The 22,154-nt window shown below is 35.9% G+C and overlaps 1 long non-coding RNA gene across 1 annotated transcript in view; it reads right to left on the reverse strand.

The window, feature by feature from the left end:
• Positions 1-22,154, reverse strand: part of LOC110256694 (uncharacterized) — a 329,328-nt gene that overhangs the window by 55,390 nt on the left and 251,784 nt on the right. Inside the window, exon 2 of the long non-coding RNA XR_014825798.1 lies at positions 15,835-15,926. This is a non-coding gene — a long non-coding RNA (uncharacterized LOC110256694). The remainder of the gene's footprint in view (positions 1-15,834; positions 15,927-22,154) is intronic.

The following is a 22,154-nucleotide window of genomic DNA, read 5'->3' on the forward strand; positions in this document are numbered from 1 at the left end:
GACCCAGTTACACATGCATGTATAAATTCATTATCGCACATTATCATGCTCTATCATACGGGACCAGACATAGTTCCCACTGCTACACAGCCAGATCTCATTGCTAGTTCATTTCAAAGGCAATAGTTGGCATCTATTAACCCCAAACACCCCATTTATCCCACTCCCTTCCCCTCCCCTTTAGCAACCACAAGTCTATTCTCTAAGTCCATGATTTTCTTTTCTGTGGAAGGGTTCATTTACGCTATATATTAGATTCCAGATATAAGTGATATCATATGGTATTCTTCTTTCTCTTTTTGACTTATTTTACTCAGTATGAGAGTCTCTAGTTCCATCCATGTTGCTGCAAATGGCATTATTTTGTGTTTTTTTATGGCTGAGTAGTATTCCATTGTGTATATATACAACATCTTCCTAATCCAATCATCTGTCAATAGACAATTGGATTGTTTCCATGTCTTGGTTATTGTGAACAGAGCTGCAATGAACATGCGGTGCATGTGTCTTTTTCAAGGAAACTTTTGTCCGGATATATGCCCAAGAGTGGGATTACTATGCCATATGATAGTTCTATGTATAGTTTTCTAAGGTACTCTTCTCCATAGTAATTGTACCAACTTACATGCCCACCAACAGTGCAAGAGGGTTCCTTTTCTCCACACCCCTCCAGCATTTGTTATTTGTTGACTTATTAATGATGGCCATTCTGACTGCTGTGAGGTGGTATCTCACTGTAGTTTTGATTTGCATTTTTTCTAATAATCAGTGATGTTGAGCATTGTTTCAGGTCCTTGTTGGCTGTCTGTATATCTTCCGTGGAAAAATGTCTATTCAGGTCTTTTGCCCATTTTTCCATTGGGTTGTTGGCTTTTTTGCTGTTGAGTTGTATAAGTTGTTTGTATATTTTAGAGATGAAGCCCTTGTCAGTTGCATCATTTGAAACTATTTTCTTCCATTCTGTAAGTTGCCTTTTTGTTTTCTTTTTGGTTTCCTTTGCTGTGCAAAAGCTTGTCAGTTTGATTAGGTCCCACTGGTTTATTTTTGCTTTTATTTCTGTTGCTTTGGGAGACTGACCTGAGAAAACATTTGTAAGGTTGATGCCAGAAAATGTTTTGCCTATGTTCTCTTCCAGGAGTTTGATGGTGTCCTGTCTTATATTTAAGTCTTTAAGCCATTTTGAGTTTATTTTTGTGCATGGTGTGAGGGTGTGTTCTAGTTTCATGGCTTTGCATGCAGCTGTCCAGGTTTCCCAGCAATGCTTGCTGAAAAGAGTTTCTTTTACCCATTTTATGTTCTTCCCTCCTTTGTCAAAGATTAATTGACCATAGGTGTCTGGGTTTATTTCTGGGTTCTCCATTCTATTTCATTGGTCTATATGTCTGTTTTGATACCAGTACCACACTGTCTTGACGGATGTGACTTTGTAATATTGCCTGAAGTCTGGGTGAATTATGCCTCCTGCTTGGTTTTTGTTCCTCAGAATTGCTTTGGCAATTCTGGGTCTTTTATGATTCCATATAAATTTTTGGATTGTTTTTTCTAGTTCTGTGAAAAAATTTCATGGGAAATTTGATAGGGATTGCATTGAATCTGTAGATTGCTTTGGGTAGTATGGCCATTTTTACAATATTAATTTTTCCAATGAGAGAATACTATGAATAATTATATGCTAACAAATTTGATAACCTAGAAGAAATGGACAACTTTCTAACGACTTACAGCCTGCCAAAACTGAATCAAGAAGAAATAGATCAACTGGACAGACAAATCAGTAGAAATCAAATTGAATATGTCATAAAAAGACTCTCTACAAATAAAAGTCCAGGACCAGATGGCTTCACAGGTGAATTCTACCAAACATACAAAGAGGAACTTATACCCATCCTCCTTAAACTTTTTCAAAAGGTTGAAGAAGAAGGAACACTTCCGAAGACATAATATGATGCCACCATCACCCTAATTCCAAAGCCAGACAAGGATACCACCAAAAAAGAAAACTATAGGCCAATATCTTTGATGAATATGGACACAAAAATTCTCAACAAAATTTTAGTCAACTGAATCCAACAACATATAAAGAAGATCATACACCATGACCAAGGGGGATTCATCCCAGCTACACAAGGATGGTTCAGGATATGCAAATCAATCAGCATCATACAGCACATTAACAAAAGTCAAAAACTACACGATCATCTCAATAGGTGCAGAAAAAGCATTTGACAAAGTCCAACATTCATTCATGATCAAAACTCTTACCAATGTGGGTATAGAGGGAACATACCTTAACATAATCAAAGCCATTTATGACAAACCCACAGCAAATATAATACTCAATAGAGAAAAGCTGAAAGCCTTCCCACCAAAATCTGGAAGAAGACAGGGATGCCCGCTCTCACCACTGTTATTCAACATAGTAGTGGAAGTCCTAGCCACAGCAATCAGACAAACCGAAGAAATAAAAGGCATCCAAATAGGAAGAGAAGAGGGAAAACTGTCACTGTATGCAGATGACATGATACTATATATAGAAAACCCTAAGGACTCAACCCCAAAACTACTTGAACTGATCAACAAATTCAGCAAAGTAGCAGGATAGAAGATTAACATTCAGAAATCAGTCACATTTCTGTATAGTAACAATGAAATATTAGAAAAGGAATACAAAAATACAATATCTTTTAAAATTGCACCCGAAAAAATCAAATTCCTGGGAACATACCTGACCAAGGAGGTGAAGGACTTATATTCTGAGGACTATAAAACATTAATCAAGGAAATTAAAGAAGATGTAAAGAAATGGAAAGATATTCCATGCTCGTGGGTTTTAAGAATTAATATGGTAAAAATGGCCATACTACCCAAAGCAATCTATAGATTCAGTGCAATCATCAGCTTCTTATAATTTTCAGAGTACAGTTCTTTTGCCTCTTTAGGCAGGTTTATTCCTAAGTATTTTATTCTTTTTGATGTGATGGTAAATGGGATTGTTTCTCTAATTTCTTTCTGATCTTTTGTTGTTAGTATATAGAAATACAGTTGATTTCTTTGTATTAATTTTGTATCCTGTGACTTTGCCAGATTCATTGATGAGCTCTAACAGTCTTCTGGTACTGTCTTTAGGATTTTATAGGTATAGTATCATGTCATCTATAAATAGTGATAGTTTTTCTTCTTCCTCTCCAATTTGGATTCCTTCCCTCATAATGAGCCACAGTCACCCCCTGTTTTCCTAGGAGATCCTCCAAGAACTGCAGTCAGGTCTGACGCAGATTCCTATGGAGTCTCTGCTTTGCTCTGGGACCCAGCACACATGAAAGCCTGTGTACACCTTCCAAGAATGGGTCTCTGTTTCCCCCAGTCCCATGGAGCTCCTGCACACAAGCCCCACTGGCCTTCAGTACCAGATGGTCTGGGGGCTCTTTCTCCCAATGGCAGATCCCCAGGCATGGGAATCTGATGTGGGGCTCAGAACTCTCACTACTATAGGTGAGCCTCTGTGATAGTTATTTTCCAGTCTGTGGGCTGCCCATCCGGGTATGGGATTTCTTATGTCATGTAATAGCCCCTCCTACTGTCTTGATGTGGCCTCCTCTTTGACTTCTGGAGAAGGTTTTTTTGAATGTTTCCAGTCCATTTGGTTGAAGGTTATTCATCATTTGGTTATAATTCTGTTTGTTTGTTTTTTATGAGAGAAAGTGAGCACCAGTCCTTCTATTCCACCATCTTAATCCTGTCTCCCCCTGATTTAACCTTTTTTTTTAATGATGAAGGAATATCATAGCATGCATTCTTATTTAGCTTTTTTAAACATAGAGGTTGTATTTAATTGTATACTTTGAATCAAAGAACACAAAGTTACCAGGTATGCTATATTTTTACACGTCTTTTTACTTCTTTAGATTATTTGTATTACATAGCCAAAACATCAGGCCTCACCTCACTTCAATACGTGATTCATTTCTTATAGAGTACTTATAGTTCCCATAAATTTTTCAAAAAGCTCTATAAAAAAGAAAATATTTAGACATTTTACACATTATAAAGTTCACATTTTCAGTCTTTCCTCATTGTTTAGTATCATCCTTGCAAAGGTGTCTGTTTAATGGTCCATTGTCTCTTGAATTCTCTCTTCTGTGTTTATCTGACACATTATAAATCTAATTGTCAAAATATGGCTGTGATTGGGGACAATTCCTAAGCCACTGCAGTCAGTGGGGTGACATGGGCATCAAATGGACTCATATACCAAAAGGTATAAGAAGCAGCCTCAGCAAAGAATTGTTCAAAATTCCCAAGTGATAAGGTTTGAATTTATGCAAACACAGCTAAGAAAGGTAAGATAAAGAGTCAAATAGGAGATGGGGATGGACAGACAGAAGAGTTGCTTGGCCACAACTAGGGTCAGGATTCCTTTGGGAGACCAGAAAGCCACATGGCCTCCAGTGCAGCCCAAAGATGGTTTGATTTACCATTATATCAGGACTGTATTTTTAGACAAAATTGGCAAATATGATTCAACTTTATTGATAGTTCTAATCAAATGGCCCTAAACTATGAGTGGAGAGACAATATATCCAGTTTTGCTCAGGATGCTCTCATTGCATACTGTGATTCAAGCATTTATTAATAGCTCTCATTTTGACTCCCAGAAGGGCCCTAGCTTCAACAATCAATTATGTTGTCACCTCACCTATGAGAAAGATCCCAAGTCTTCCTCAAGTTCCATAAGCTCTTTCTTTTGATTGATTTGTGATATCTCCCCAGGGTTACAAGTAGTTTAAAAACCTGGGAGAATTGGCAGCATAGCATATGGACTTTATGTTTGCCATGTCAATGTTAACAGATGAGCCTGATGGAAATACTTTGTTTAGTCAGAAGAATAAGAATAAAGGAAGTCGACAGTGCAAATGTACAACATGACAACATAATCTGCATAGGCACATGTAAAAAGATAAAAGAGAATGGAGAGGATAAAGATAAATGCTTGATAAAACTGTAATATCTTCTGATCTCATTGGTTATAGATGAACATTTTTCATGTTGTATCATAGTTGAAATCAAGAAACATCTTGCAATTGATGAACTACTGTAGTTAATTACCAGCATATTTGTTCCATGATACATAAAATAATAGTGCATTGCGCCTTCCTTGATTTACTTTCTCTTTCAAAGGCCACCATCCTCCTCTTCGAAGCTGTGCCCTCTACCTTCCAGTGCCTAGGAATGTACTTCCTTCTTCTTGATTGTGACCCATAAGTAAATTTACACTCCTGAGTTTCTCTGCAAGACTTTTTCTGAGATCATACCCCTACCTGACTTTCTCCCTGTAGTGCGTAGAATAATGACCCCTCAGAGATGTCCATATCTGAATACTCAGAATAACCTTTGAATAAGTTATCTCACATGAAAAACGAATATTAAGTTTGTAGATGGGATTAAGGTTTTTACATGGTTAATAGAGACCCAGGCATACCTCGATAGCCACAAGCATTCTTGAAAGTGGAAGAGGAAGGCAAATGAGGAGGTCAGGGTGATAAAAGGGGAAAACTCCACCTGCTGTTGCTGGCTTTGGAGGAGTGGAAATAACGGAGCTGTGAGCCAAGGAACAGCAGCCTCTGAGCTGAAAAGTCAAGGCAATGCATTCTTCTCTACAGCCTCCAGAAAGGAACACAGTCCTCCCAACACTGATTTTAGGCTAGTGAGACCTGTGTTGTAATTCTGACAAAGAAAACTATAATATATTTAAAACTGTGTTGTTTTAAACCACTTAAGTGTGTGGCAATCTGTTACAACAGCAAGATAAAATTAGTACACTCTTGTTTCCTGTACTGCTTAAAATTGGGAATGTAAATTGGTACAAACACTATGGAAAACAGTATGGAGGTTCCTCAGAAAACTAAATATAAAATTACCATATGATCCAGCAATCCCACTCCTAGGCATGTATCTGGACAAAACTATAATTCATATATATATATATATATATATATATATATATATATATATATATATATTCCTATGTTCATTACAGTACTACTGACAATAACCAAACATGGAAACAACTTAAATGTTCATTTGCAGATGAATGGATTAAGAAGATGTGGTGCATTTATTCAGTGGAATACTACCCAGCCATATAAAAGAGCAAAATAATGCCATTTGCAGCAATAAGAATGCAAGTAGAGATTCTCTTATTCGTGAAGTAATTCAGAAAGAGAGATATATACCATATGATATCACTTACATGTGGAATCTAAAATGTGGCACAAAGGAACCTACCTATAAAACAGAAACAGACTCACAGATATAGAGAACAGACTTGTGGTTGCCAATAGGGAGTGGGGAGGGAATGGGATAGACTAGAGGTCTGGGGATAGTAGATGCAAACTATTACATTTAGAATGGATAAGCAATGAGGTACAACACAAGGCGCAATATCCAACCTCTTGGGAGAGAACATAGCAGAAGATAGTATAAGGAAAAGAATGTGTGTGTGTGTGTGTATACATTATATATCTATATATATCTATATATATATATGCTTACATATATGTATACACACACGCACATATACAACTGGGTCACTATGCTGTATAGAAGAAATTGATACAATACTATAAATCAAATATTATTTAATGAAAAGTGAACTAAAAAATTCCTTTGTTGGTTTACTACACTTAGACAAAGTCTAACATTCTCACTTTAGCTTACAAGGTTCTTCATAATTTACATTGCACCCACATCTATCAGCCTCTTCCATTCTGCCTCTGTTCTGGCCTTCCTCAGATGCTCGTGAAAAACCAATCTCCGTTCCTTTCACAATTTTTGCATCTGCTTTATCCTCTCCCTGGAATACTTTCCTCCATTCTTTTCTCTTGACCAACTTCTATTCATCGTCCTAGTTTCATATTCTTTTCTCCTTAGGGAAGACAATCATATTTTCTAGACTTCTAAGCATTTCACTAAACATGGTAAAAACTTAAGTAAATGGAATGAAACCTTGTTAACTGTGAACATGGGGTCTGAACCGATCTGGTGAAAGGAATTGCTGGGTCTCGTGGAGATCATTGTGGGGTCATTAGTACATTTAGGGGTCATTGCCATTCTTTTTTTTTTCCTTAAATACCTACTAAAACTGTCTTAATGATGCAATATAAAGTAAATGGAAAAACAAAATTGAAGTCCATCCTCTTTTTCAGATAGAAATATATATCTCTGCCATCTATAAGACATAGAATAAAACATCTGAGTTTTCAAAAAAATAACTAAATGATCGTTCTATGTGATTTAATATCTCAAGTCTCTCTCCCCTGCTAAATGGTAAATCCCATGAGCATACAAACATGTTCCTTGTTTTCATGCTTACAAACCCAGGCCTATTACAAACACCAGCACAAAAACATTTCCTGATTGAATGAGAAATTCTGTGAGGCAGACACAGATGAGATAAACTTGAGAGTCAAAGAAGATAATAACTTGCCCCAAGATCACACAGCTGGTAAAGGGCAGATCTGGGATTCAAATTAAGGGCTTTTTGTTGTCATTGTCATCAATGTTTGAATGCTTACCTTAAGACATTCTATTATGTTGCCTCTCGTAGGCACAAAAAATAACTTATGAGTGGAGTTCCCATCGTGGCTCAGTGGTTAACGAATCCGACTAGGAACCATGAGGCTGCGGGTTCCATCCCTGGCCTTGCTCAGTGGGTTAAGGATCCAGCGTTGCTGTGAGCTGTGGTGTAGGTCGCAGATGCAGCTCGGATCCTAAGTTGCTGTGGCTCTGGTGTAGGCCGGTGGCTATAGCTCCAATTGGACCTGGTAACCTCCATGTGCCATGGGAGCGGCCCTAGAAAAGGCAAAAAGACAAAAATAAATAACTTATGAGTATAATAAATATATGCTCAAAAAATCTACATTTTGTATTCTAGAGTAGGTCTAGAATACATTTAATATGTGAGTAGTGAATACACAAAAAAGATAGTTGGAAAAAGTGCAGGTGCTGATAGAGAATATATGTGAGTGAAGAGGACAGGAGCACTGCCACGAGAAAATGGCCCTCTATCCTCATCAGAAATGCCAGGGTTTTAATCAAGTAGAAGCAATTATTGACTGAAGTTTTGGTGGTTTCTCTGAGTTCAAGATGTCTTCACAATATAAACAATAACAAGAGTGTGTTGACCTGATTTTTCAGGCCCCATGCCCTACTGTAGTTTTATTAAATGCTAGAAGAAAAGTTAATTTCCCTAAATTATTCAAGTTCAATGCCAGTCCCTGAAAACAAAGTTATCCCGCCTAACCATTAATAAATTGGCTGAATGTTAAATGGCACTTTAATTTTATTTCATTAATGTTCATTAAACAACCCAAAAAGGAAAGAAGTTGATTATGTCAAGCTCACAATTTTTAATTAAAATGGAAAGAAGCAGGAGTTTCTAATTTGCAAACACAGAGCTTTAGACAGCAAACAGATAAAGTTTACTGTGCATGCTGCGGGAAGAAAAGAAATTAGTGGTTAATTAAAATTTCAGTGGTTTAAAATGTCTCTACCGCAAACACAAATTGCTACTTTGCATCTTCTCATAAACTTCCAAACTCAATAGAATGTCTCATACAAAGAAACTTAAATATTGATGATGCAATTTGTTATTGTACATTGAATTATATGCACTTGAACACTTTATAAAGGAAGCACAGCAGTGGAAGAAGTACTGGCTGGGAATCAGAAAATGTGGTTCTAGCTCTGGCTTGTCTTTAATCTGACACATGATATGATTGGGAATAAACTAAATCTTCCTGTGCCTCAGTTTCCAGTAAATGAAATTATACTTTCTCTTGAAAAATCTTTTTTTTTTTTAATTTATTTGATTTATGATTGTTTCCTCAATTGTACATTTTGACAATGGGGATTTGAAGCTACATTAGAACTGGGTCCTTGCGCAAGCCAATTCAACATCGGGAAAGACTATTCATAGACTAGACCACTTTGTCACCCTGATCCTTGAAGAATTTGATGCAGATTCAAGGTGGCAGCCAGTCAAGTCAAAGGCTGTCTAAAAATCACAAAAATTCTTTTATGCCTACTGTGTGAAAAAAAGGACATATGCAAACTTTTCAATCCTGTTTCTTCCAGCCAAGGCAAGACAGAAAAGTTATGATTCCCTGCAAAGTAACCATTTTTCAGAGTGAAAATGCTTTATGTTACACATGTGTTCACAAATTAATAAAAAAAGGTATATAATTTGAATCCTATTTTAAATGCACTGGGAGACACTGCTATTTAAGAAAGCCTTACAAAGAATATATAAAAATACAAAAATTGTGTATATGTAACATACAATCAAGTTTAATTTTATCCTTTAACTTTATCTGTACCTTAGGTGCACAGAATTAAATTAAATTGTATTATTCATTCCCTATTTCACTGTATTATTTTCTCTTCATTTCTTTTCCTTACTGCTTTTTTTCCTTCTTCTGAAAGTTATTCATACTAGTGTTTTTAATATATATCTTTTCAATTTCTCTTTTGTGTACCTATTTAGATATATGCGTATCCTTGAAAAATATATGGCATTAACATGTGTTTTTAATTTGCATAAATGGTGCTATAGATCTTATTCTTGCTCCCTTTTCTTATTAACATGTTTGTGATACGTAGCCAAATTGCAATAAATCTCTTTGCTTCTGACTCTGCATCATATTTTATTTTGTGCATGTACCATATTTTTATTTAATTATCCCCCTGGGAATGGGCATGTAGGTTGCTTCTAACTAGTGACAGGCACCATCAAAAAAAAAAAAAAGTTATCATAAAAAAATTATACATGTTGTTTTACAAATTTATGCAGGCTTTTTCTGAATATAAACCTTGGAATAAAATTTCTTGGTCTTAATGATATAAAAACATATCTTATGTCCTGGCACTGACACTCTTCTTCACAATGAACAGATCGTTTACTCACAAACCAGAAACAAGAGTCTATAAATAGTCGCAGCAGTATATTAACATAAACCAATTTTGTAATTTTGCTATTTTTAAGAAATTTATCTTTTGTTCACAATTTAACTATTTTTATTATAAAATCATATAGAACATTATCCTATTTCTACACATTTAGAGCTATTTATTTATGTGCATCTCTCCTTCATATTGCTGTATTAACAATACATATTTTTCTAATGTTAAAACATGATTACATCTGGAATAAACCCAGTGGTTCATGATTTATTTTTTAACATACTATTTGCTTCTGTTAGATTTATTTAATTCAGATTTTTTACATCAATATTTAAAAGTGAAACTGGCCTATGATTTCTTGTACTACCTTTAAATTGGGGGAGGATTATAATAATAAGCTTTATTAAAGCAAGGGAATAACTTCCTTCATTATTCTGTTTTATGTTTTATAACCTCTTAAATAAGATTTGGATTATCTGTTTCTTGAAAAATTAGCAGCACTGACTTTCAAGGAAGCCCTGAGTTTTTTGATGGAAATGGAGTTAGAAGTTTCATTACTAATTTAAATTTTTCTTGCTATGATTGTAATCCGGTTCATTTCATTTTTAGCCAATTTTGCCATTGTTTGTTTCTCAAAATGTGTCAAGTTTATCTAAATTTTCATGTTTATTTATATGTGAATTGGTAAAATTATTCTTTTATTTTAAAAAATCTATAATCATGTAATCATTTAAAAACAAAAGAAAATGCAAATAAATAGAAGAGAAAGCAGAGACTAATGAGTAAATGCATAGTCCACCTTTGTTGATTACAAAGTTATGTTTAGTACATGACATTCAAATTCCCATGTATTTGCTTATTTGTGCTTGCTTGAGCTGTTACTTTCAGTAAAGGGAATTTTTAATTATTGAACTCTAATTATTTTCTCAGATAATTCTTTTAACTATTAAAATATTCAATTCATATTTATTAATCATTATTTTTATCTTTCTGATTCATTTTCCCTTTCATCTATTCTTATATTAATTTTGGTTTGACATTAAAATCCCTAACCTGATTTTTTTGGCTTATACATTATTTTCAAAAAAATAAAAAGTAATTGTTCTCAATAAAAATTTTGTATAACAGTGTGTCTTGATTTTCATCCACTCTGACAGTTTATCTTTTGATCAGTGAGCCAAGCTTATATGAGCATACTTATATGTATTGCTCAGTGAGCATACTTATATGTATTGTAAATACTGGTATATTTAGACTTATTTCATCTTTGTTTTCTACTTACTATATTGTTCTTCTGTATCTTTCTACTTAGCCCCTTTCCTGCCTCTCAAAAATAGATGTGGATTCCTTCTGCAAATCTAACTCTTAAATTTTTATTCTTCCAGTGGTTCCTTTTACAAATAGATCACAGTAAAAAGTTCCCTCTTAACTTCCTAAGCTCAAGAATATTTCTGCCGCCAAACTGCGACCACAAACATGAACCTAACATACTCTCCTCCTCAGCCCTTCATCCCTAATATCCTCTCCCCACAACATTTAGGGAATTTTGGAAAAACATTTCTATTGTAGGTTAAATTGTGTCCCTACAATTAGGCTTGACCCCACCAATTATTAGGCATGTGAATTTGGACAAGAAAATGAAATGCTCCGAGTTGAGTGACCTCACTGGTAAGCATAATGTTCTACTGACACAGCTACTTAAGAATTTTGGTGAATCATATAATGACAAAGAAGGGAAGGTGACTCGTGCACAGCAAAACAGCATGTGCATGGGAGGCTTGGTGTCCAGGGTCATGCATTAGCTCATAAAATGAATTAATTCACTGGATTCTAAGAGAGCAGATGTTCAACCACACACAGCAAAGATCTGTCTGATCATCGTGCTTTTGGCTTTATCAACTTAAGCAGGGCACTGCTTAAGAAGGAAGGCTCCGGCGTGCCCAGTAATGGTTGTGGAAGACGATGTGGTACGTTGAGTTTGGGCAGCAACAAAGAAACTTAACCTAGTTCATGTTTTTTTCCATAATCAACATCCTAGTTCCTCATTATACTCTAAACATATCATTAAAATCAAAACATGATGTCTGTTTCATAAGCCCTGAAACAGACTGGAGAAGGTTGAACAGAGATATTTCTGGATCCCAGGAACCTGAAACATGGTCTAGAAGGGAACATACATGCTTATACCATTGTTAGACATGTACTAATGCACTCGTCCTTGAGAAGGTGGTGGTGTACAGCTGAGGAAGAGGAAAAAAAAATCCTGTATGGTATGGCATCCAAGGCAGGGGCCCTGTGACCTTGGATATGAGGCTATTACTCATTTCGGGTTTCTTCAGTATCAGATTAGTGAGTAACTCCAAGAGGCATTTCCATAAATTTCTCCATTAGCTCCTATTTTATTGCTGTGAGGTGTTTTAGTAAAGTAGCTTCTATATTTAGTGTAACAGAATAACCTAAGGTGTTTTGTTTATTGGTTTGTTCTTGTTTTCAGACACCATCTGGAAATTTTGATTCATTGGTTCCAAGGCAGAGTAGGGAATTTTTTTTTTTTAATCTCATAGGTCTTTGTCTTTCTTTGTGTTTTTGAAAAACACTTAATTGAGGTATGACTGACATACAAAGAGCTGAACATAGTTAATATATGCAATTTTGTTGTGAGCTTAGAAGTAAATATACACCCATGGAACCATCACTACAACTGTGCCATTTTTTTTTTTTTTTTATGGCCACACCATGGCATACAGAAGTTCCCCAGCCAAGGACTGATTTTGAGCCACAGCTGAGACCTACACCACTGCTGTGGCAATGCCAGATCTTTTAACCCACTGCGTGGGGCTGGGGATTGAACTTGCTCCTCCATAGCAACCTGAGACACTGCAGTTAGAGACTTAATCTGCCATAGTGGGAGCAGGAACTTCCATATGACCATTCCTTCTAAACATTTCCTTCTGACCTCTTCACTTACTTATTTTTAGTAATAAGAGCACTTAACATACGATCTGCCCTCCTAGAATTTTTAAGTATATACTATAGTAGACTCTATCCTTCCGATTAAGTCATTCAAAAGGAGATGCCATCTGGACAGGTAAAAATTCATGAAGAGGGTAGATCTCATGGTAAGTATTATTTCCTCACATACACAGAAGCAAACAAATGGACACAAGCAATCTTTGGAGCTGATAAGTATGTTTATTTACTTTGTTGTGGTGAAAGCACATGTACAAACTCATACAAATATATTCTTACATATGTGCAAATTTTGTATTGTAAGAATATATCATTAAAGCTGATTTTTAAAGTTATGAAAATAAGTGTATGACTGCCCTTAAAAGCTATTCCAGATATCAACAATTCTAAAAATGATTACAGGTGATCAGATATACAGTACACCTCACGGAACTTCATACTTCATCAGAATATGACATTAAAAGCTGTCAGTGGTAAGGAGCTATATAATGTTATGAATCTTTACAAAGTGCCTTTGGGTGAGATGAGAGGGAGATGTGGTGAAAAGACAAATGAATAGTGAACCAAAGGTCAGTAGAGTCCAACCATCTAGATTCTTGCCAAAACACAACCACTAACTGGGAGATTTTCTGGGCAGCTCAATTTGCTTTATAGATCAAGTTCCCTTTGTGAAATGATGGGTTTTACATAGATAATATTTAAGTTTTCCTTTTATTCCTAAACTTCATACAACAAATGACCAAAAGTCTGCCAATCTGTATTCAATAAAAGTCAAGTGCCCTTTCTTAAGCTACCAGGATTTCAGTGCAGGTTTTGTCAAAAAATAAAATGGCCTTCACCTTCACATAGTCTACCTGATGGGAAATAAAAGGGAGATTATTGTTTGGTTGCTCTCAATGAATTAATCCAAAAGTTGGGGTTCTGCCAGGCAGACATATTTCAAGTGGTCTGTCAACCCACTCAATTATAAGCATTTAAAGTCAAAGATACAGAGTAGCACAGATGTAAGAATTTATTATATTCTCCCACTTCAGGGCCTTCTTTTTAAAATCCCAATTGAATTTTTTTCAAAGGCTGCACCCATGGCATATGGAAGTTCCCAGGCTAGGAGTTGAATCAGAACTGCAGTATTTGACCTACACCGCAGCCACAGCAATGCAGGATCCAAGCTGCATGTATGACCTACACCGCAGCTCACAGCAACATTGGATCCTTAACCCACTAAGTGAGGCCAGGGATTGAACCCGCAACCTCATGGATACTAGTCGGGTTTGTACTGCTGAGCCACAGCAGGAACCCCCATTTGAATTTTGAATTGAACTTTGGATTTTACAAGGGAAGATGGACTGGTGAAATCAGGAAGCACTGACATGCATCCTGGTTCTTAATACTTGATGAACGAGGGAAGCAACTTCTCTGTCTGGAAGAAAATTCCGTGTCCTCATATGTTGAAAAAAAATGAAGGCCATCATATTTGTAAGAAAAGAGGTTCTCAGGGAAGTTATAATGAGAAATTAATATAAAAGGGTTTTAAATTATTTTTTCAAGCTGTAGACCTTTCTGCACTGATGATGGTATTTTGAAACATGGGGAGAGTGGCAATTTAACCCACTCCAAGCTCTCGGAGCTAGATCTGTAGGGGCAAGGGAATGGAAAAAGAAAATAGAGAAGTAATGTAAGTGGTGCTCAGTGAAGTCATCGGGCTGACAGTAGAAAGAAGGAATCACCATGAAAAAAAAGCATAGAGACATGAGGTCATGAAGTGGCTTTTTTTTTTTTTTTTCTTTCTAGGGTCACACTCGTGGTATATGGAAGTTCCCAAGCTATGGGTTGAATCAGAGGTGCAGCTGCCAGCCTACACCACAGCCACAGTAACGTGGAATACAAGCCATGTCTGAAACCCACCACAGCTCACGGCAGCACTGGATCCTGAACCCACTGGGATCAAACCCACACCCTCATGGTTACCATGTGGGTTCATAACCCACAGAGCCACAAAAAGCCTTCCATAAACTGGCCATTTTTAAGTTTTCCTAAGACATCAGTGTTGGGTTTTTTACCTTTCTCAATCATTTAAAGTGATGTTTGCTGTCCTGTTATTTCCATAAAGTAATATTCTAATAGAGTGCTATTACATGTGTAAAGCAAAAGGACTCATGTTGTTATGCATTTCCAAACAATATTAACCAGTAATATGTATATGTGTGTGTGTGTATATATATAGATGACTGATATGTATGTGTAGATACATAAATATATATGTGTGTGTGTGTATATATATATATATATAGCCACTCCTATAGCCTATGGAAGTTCCCAGGCCAGGGATTGAATCCCAGTTACTGCTCTACCTTAAGCCACAGCTGACCTACCTGGCAGCTGCAGCAACACCAGACTCTTTAACCCATGTGTTGGGCCAGAGATCAAACTTGTAGTTCTACAGTGACCTGAGCCACTGCAGTCAGATGCACCCCAGCAGGAACCCACTGCACCCCAGCAGGAACTCCAATTAATTTATAATTAAATGCCAAAATGCACAGCATGTGAAATCAGTTGAATATGAAAGTGAGATTCTTGCAACCAAGAGGAAAATTAAAGGTGTAAAATAGGTATATATTTTAAATGCACATATGATATGAGGTATAGAGGAAAAAAACACCTTTATTACTATTGGGTAATTATTAATTCACTATATTTGACTTTCTTAGAGGAAAACACAGGCAAAATACTCTCTGACATAAACTATACCATTATCTTTTCATCATCTCATTTATTCTGCCAACAAAAATATATTTATAGATGATGATTCCAAGACACACCCAAGGTCACGGAACTATTCTAGTAAACAATATTAGAAATAAGGTTTGAAGCTAGGTCAATCAAAAATCAAGGGTCAGAACTTACCTGTCTTGCTATGTTGCATTCCAAAAGCTATGTCAGTTATCTTCAGTTGTTTATCCCCAGGTGGGCTCCCTTTGCCTTTTTCTCAACCATTTCTAAGAAAAAGGAAGAGATACTGAGTGAGGGTAATGTCTCTTTCAACTAATTCGTTCACATATTTTGATTATAATTCTTTAATTCACCATGAGGCTTATCATCACAAACAAGTGATTTGCCCATGTCTCTGCTTCTTGTCATCCTAAGCAGAAATTTTTTGTGTGAAAATTAGGACATTTAGCCTCTGAACTCGCATTTCCTATGAATAATACATTAGTTAGTGCCAGACTGGATAGGGATTGTTGTAATACCCAAATGAATGGCACGAATACCAAGGCTAATCAACACCTTTTTTGTTTTCAATCTATTGAACAATGAGATTAACCATGTTCCATCAAAACTTACTAGATAGAAAAATGTACCAATTTAATGTAGCTATTAAACCTGGCATCATGTACTCCAAGAAAGGCATTCTTATTTTCTCATTATTTCCAAAACATTTATGCCTCAATTAAACTAGCAATAAGGGCATCCCCTCTTTCTCTTAAATATGAGATATAATTTGTGAAGTTATCTTAACTGCTGAGAATATTTTACTAAAAGATTTCCTGTCTTGATGATTATGGGTAGATAGACAAAGTGATCTGGTTTTATTATATACCATGGCCATTAGATGACAAATTATTTTTGAAATTATAAAAACAGTGAAAAAAATGTACTTGACTAACAGCAATAAAACAACCTTTTTTATGAATGTAGAAAATAGTGCAACTCCCAAAACATGTTATTTTTCCTCTTGTTCTCAATAAACTAACAATTAAACTCAAATAATGGATTTTTCATTTAAGTATATATATTTTGGCCCATACATAAAATTATTCTAAAGAAAATATATATACAGCAGACAATCATAAACAATTATTAGAATCCCTCAAAATTAAGAAAAGACACATATTAGATATGGACAAAAGAGATTTTACCTGGAATGAATGGGGTAAGATTGACTTACATTAGACAGAATATCTTATGATGCTGATTTAGAGAAAAACTTTCCACAACTCCGCCGGTCAAAACAGAATGGCAATCTGGGATAGCCCCTTCACACATTTTCACATTGGGGGTGACAGCTGATTTTATGTACAGATGGTAACACTTGCTTCATGTATAAAGTCATCAACCACTCCAGCTAGAAGAAGGCACCTGCCATTTTTTCCACTAGCATCTAACTTATTCATATGCTGCAGAAAATAATTCAGAGTTTCTCCCTGTGTCCCAGCAGCTCTCATGCCAGGGGAAAGGAGGGAAGTTTAGCATGCTTAAGTTGTCTGCACACAAGGTTGATAAGATCCTGAGAAATACTGGTGGTGGAGGATCAAGAGGAAGCCAATGGAATCATTCCAGGCATCAGGGGGGACAAGAGTTATCTTTGTTGACCTTCTCACACATTCCCTATATTAACATGTATCAAAATGTACTTTGTAAAACAATAGTTCCAGAAGCTACTCAATTAAAGTCTTCAATTAATACGTAGGTTTGGGAAACACTCAAATGTATAGCCTCTCTTACACATTCATGTGGGACTCTAGACCATTAATGATATGGAAAATTCCAGTTTAGACAAGACAAAAGTCCAGTTTTAATTAGTCTTTGGCAAGCATGTATTAAATGTATTTGAACAAAAACTTTAAAAAAATTCAATAGAATTGTTTCCACCAAAGATATTTTCAGAAAGATTACCCTGTACAATCTAAGAACTATACATATTTTGGTATATACAAGCCTCAGATCATTCAAGCAAAAGGATTTGAATCTTCCTTCCCTTTAACTCAACAAAGAAAAGTTGCTTCAGATAAGCTCCATGAGAACGGAGATTTTTGTGTTTCCTCACACCTTTCACTGTATCATTAGTACCTGACAGAGTTGTCAATACATAGAAGTGACTTCACAAATATATATTAAATGAGGTAGAAGGCCCTCCATCAGCATTCCTTCCTTATAATTTTTCATCCTTTTTATCTTCCTCTCCATTTATAGCTATCTTGGTCCATGTTAGTTTGCCTGACTCTTAGCTCTCTCACGTTGTCCAAGTTTGATTTGGATCTTCTTTGTGATAAGTCATCTAACCACATCCTGACATGACCACATCTAACCACATACTTCTCATGACTCTATTCTGAGTCTGCCTTATCTGCCTCCTGTTCTACTCTGACCTTGGAAACCTGGGTGATTGCTCTGCTTTCTGCCTCTTATTTTCCAGTTGTGACTTCTGTAATAGCCACAATCAGTTACAGATAGACAAAACAAAGTGAGAGTCAGCACAACCAAAGGAGGCAGGCCATTTGAACTTGGAGAAACATCTAGAAGTACTGCAAATCAGAAGTTTTCTGAACAGTCTGTAGTCTAGAAGCACAATGGGGGCCTGTGAAGCACTGGGTCAAGCTCCAGAAGTAAACAGGTGTCAATGTGTAAGTTAAGAAAGCTGCACATGGGATAAAATCAAAAGAGGAAATCAATATTATCTGAGGAAAGTATTTGATTTCAATTCATACAAAAATTAGCTTTTACCTACCATGTGCAAAGGTGTCAGGAGAGCCTCCATGAGTAACAGAGGATGCACTGATATAGAGATGATTTATGGCTTAAGCTTGAAAGTGTCTTAAATGCTTACTCCTCTCCAGGAAAGAACAATCTATTATCATACAGCAATTTGTTGGCTTTGATATATAGCTACAACGACTTAATTCTATCAATTAGAGAAACCTGTCATTTATGTCTTTTTGTTCTTTTAATTTCTTAATTTTCTTTTTATAATAAGAAAATCCGTGTACCAGAAATCTAGAGTGGTAACATTCTGCTCTCGTCGCACCCACAGAAACCCTCAGTATGAACTGCTGCCAACGACAGCCACAGACAATAGTCAGTGTACAGGCACAGGAGAAAGCTGGATGCTGCTACAGGAAGGACATGCAGTCAGGGTGGGACAGAGCACTGAAAGCTTTTCTGTCCTTCTGTAATTCAGACAAGCTAGATGCTGAAACATAATTAAGGCTCAGCCTCATTTCTGTTCCCTTACAGAATCAAGCTACAATGAGAGACATAGAAGCAAGAATAGAAAGGATGATTGGTACCCTGAGGTGGCATGAATATAATGAATTAATTTCCCCACAGCATTCTTATGACTAAACATGCTGTGCTGAATGTGGAGAGTGAGAACAAATGTCAGTCATTCCATGGCTGCCCCAGCTCTTTCATTATGTTCAAAACAGAGTAACTCCCATGTGCCCAAAGACATATGTACAAAGATGTTTATTGCTTCATTGGATAAGTAGCAAAGGATCACAAACAATCCAAATATTTGTCACAAGGAGCAGGATAAGTAAGTGATGGTACATAAATGGAATACTCTGCATTACTAAAAATCGTTGAGTAGATCTGTGATATACTACCGATGACAGAAAAAAGGAAGGCATGGAAAAGCCTGCAAAATATCCAAGTATTTTTGGCACACATGTGTGTGTGTAACATATGCAATATTATCATATATGAAATATATGTCTATGTACACATAGGATGTCTCTTGGCAGATACAAAGGAAATTGACAACAGCTGCAACCTCTGAGAGAAAGTATTTTCACTGTGCTTCCTTTTGTACTATTAGCAGTTTTTACCTCATGCTTGTATTAAGAAAAATAATTCATCAATTTAGATACCAATTATCTATATTTCTCTCAAACAAAGTGAAAGAGGAGAAATCTGATAGAGACCACATGTCATACTTTCATTTCAGAATGTCTAATGTATGCTATCTTTGTGATTAATCCATTTTACAATCAACATAGTAGGAGTCCTCAGCCTGGAGACTAGGCCTACAGAAGATTGATGAAAACCGAATCAAAAAATTTTAGTGTATTTGCTCCCATGTATTATTTCTCAGGAGAGGGGTTCATAGCTTTCATCTATTCTCAAAAGAATCTAAGAACTAAAAATGTTAAGAAATATTGTTCAGCTTAGGCAGACTTTATGAAAGGCTTTTGTCAATTTTTGTCAAATTTCATCAGTTCTTTATACTATATATGATATTAGTTGATAAAATAGTCATGGGAAATTTTTTGCTTGGCAGAGTAATAAATATTCATTTTTTAGTGAATACTATGGTTTTTATTCTTATCCCAAAATTCTTTGATATAAATTTATAACAATAATATCTTACTTGGGTGGTTTTTAAATAAGAAAACACAAACACCCATAGTACCTGCCATCTGGCTAGAGACTCCTTGAAACACAGAACAAGCAGAACACAACTTTAGTAGCATCCATTATACCCAGGAATTGCAAAATTTCATTTTATAGAACAAATTTAGATTGATTATGTAATATTTCAACTTATTTTGAGGTAACACGTGATTAAAAACATTTTATGCTCCAAGGAAGGATACAGTTCTTGACTATAACCTCAACACTCCCAGAATTTCCATTCCTCACTGAAGCAGTCTGATGAAAACATTTGAAAATGTTTGCCTTACATTTGTTACAGTAGGCAATGTATTTATTATTTTATCCTTTCATGACTGAACCCTTGAGTAGATGCTAGGCACGAACATAATAAAGTTCTTGCCCTCTTGGAGCTAATATTCTTAACCAGACACATCGTTTTCTTAGGAAAAACGTACAAAGTATATTAAATATTTATTTCAATAACTTGCCTAACCTGAACAGTAATTGAAGATAATTGAAAGAAAAAAACCTTGACAATTTTTATTGTAGCCTAATACGGCCTGAGACTCGTTATTCCTCATACTTACTAGAATCTATCACTTAATCTGTGGTTTTCTGGTTGTCCATTATTTTTCCCTCATAAAGCAACATATACATTATATATTTCTTTTCAAAAGATGGAAAAATTTTCCAGTCCAGCACATAATAACTTGGAAGTTGCCATTCCATTCTCCTAACAAGTAAAAACCTGAACGAATATAAGAATCAACAACTCATTAGATCCATTAGAGATGTGGGCTTACAGGGTAGACTACTGTCTCTGGGGAGACGGACAGGAGGACAGAGACCACCACAACTTAACCAGGACAGAAATACACAGATAGGAATCTTCACAGGAGTCAGTGCTGAAAGAGGCAAATCCCAACTATAATTGGCAAATCGGAGACTCAATGTGGACAAACCCGAGAGTTAAAATCTCCTTGGTAACCCAGCCCTAGGAAGACTCCCAGACTTTTTTCAGTTTTACTTCCAGGAGCTCTAAGAGGTCCTACCATTGAATGTCAGACAAAAAAAGGCTATGATATTTCTAACAAGGGAAGGGAGAAAGATACCATCATGTAATATAGCAAGAGCATCATGCTCACCTAACTAGACCTGCTCTCAGGAAAAGGTATTTTATCTGGTACTAACCTGGGGCAGGGGAATGTTCAAGAATACCAACACTAGGGTTCCACACTAGACAAGGAAATACACAACTCCAGCCCCCTTTAGCTATCCTGTACCATCTAAGGGGAGAAAATACATGAAATGTAATGCTGAAATTTACAGTCCAGGTGTGGCAGGTGCACCAAAAGACTGAGACTTATCATAGGGCTAGAAAAGGCTCCCCCCAACTCACTGAAGGTCTATTTACCTCAGTTCCTTTTCCCAGTGCATTGTGTTTACTGTTAAACAAAAATTGGAAGGAGTATTAAAAGACAGAAATCTCAGTCTGAAGGGAACGTTTAAGCATTGGAACACCAAAGTCAGATATGGCAGGATAGTTTAAATTACCAGACCAGGAATTTAAAAGAACCATAGTTAGTATACCAAGATCTTTAAGAGAAAAAGTAGGCAATATATTAGAACTTTATATAATCTAATAAGAGATACTTTAAGAATTAATAAAGAAATGTTACAGATCAAAAACTCTGTAACAGAAGTAAAGAATGGCTTTGAAGGGCTTTTTAGTAGAACTGGCATAGATGAGAAATCATTCTCTGAGCTTGAAATTATGGCACTGAAAATAACAGAACAGAATGTCAAAGAAATGTGGGACAACTACCAAAGATGTAATATAAATATAATAGAAATAACAAAAGAAGAAAAGAGAAAGAAACATAAGAAATATTTGAAGCAATAATGAATGAGAAAAAAAAAACCTTGAAAGAAACCAGAGGGAAAAGAACAACTTATGTATAGCAGAGGAAAGAAATTGATTACATTTTACTTCTTTTTGGAAATCATGGAAGTGAAAAGAGAGAGGAGTGAAATATCTAAAGTAGTGAGAGGGAAAAAAATGCTAGAGTTCT

This window comes from Sus scrofa, chromosome 14 (assembly GCF_054392235.1).
Source record: "Sus scrofa isolate SSC_HxYL_T2T_F1_AM1 chromosome 14, Sscrofa_HxYL_maternal_Yorkshire_Landrace_v2.0, whole genome shotgun sequence".
In the NCBI taxonomy this organism is placed as follows: Eukaryota; Metazoa; Chordata; class Mammalia; order Artiodactyla; family Suidae; genus Sus; species Sus scrofa.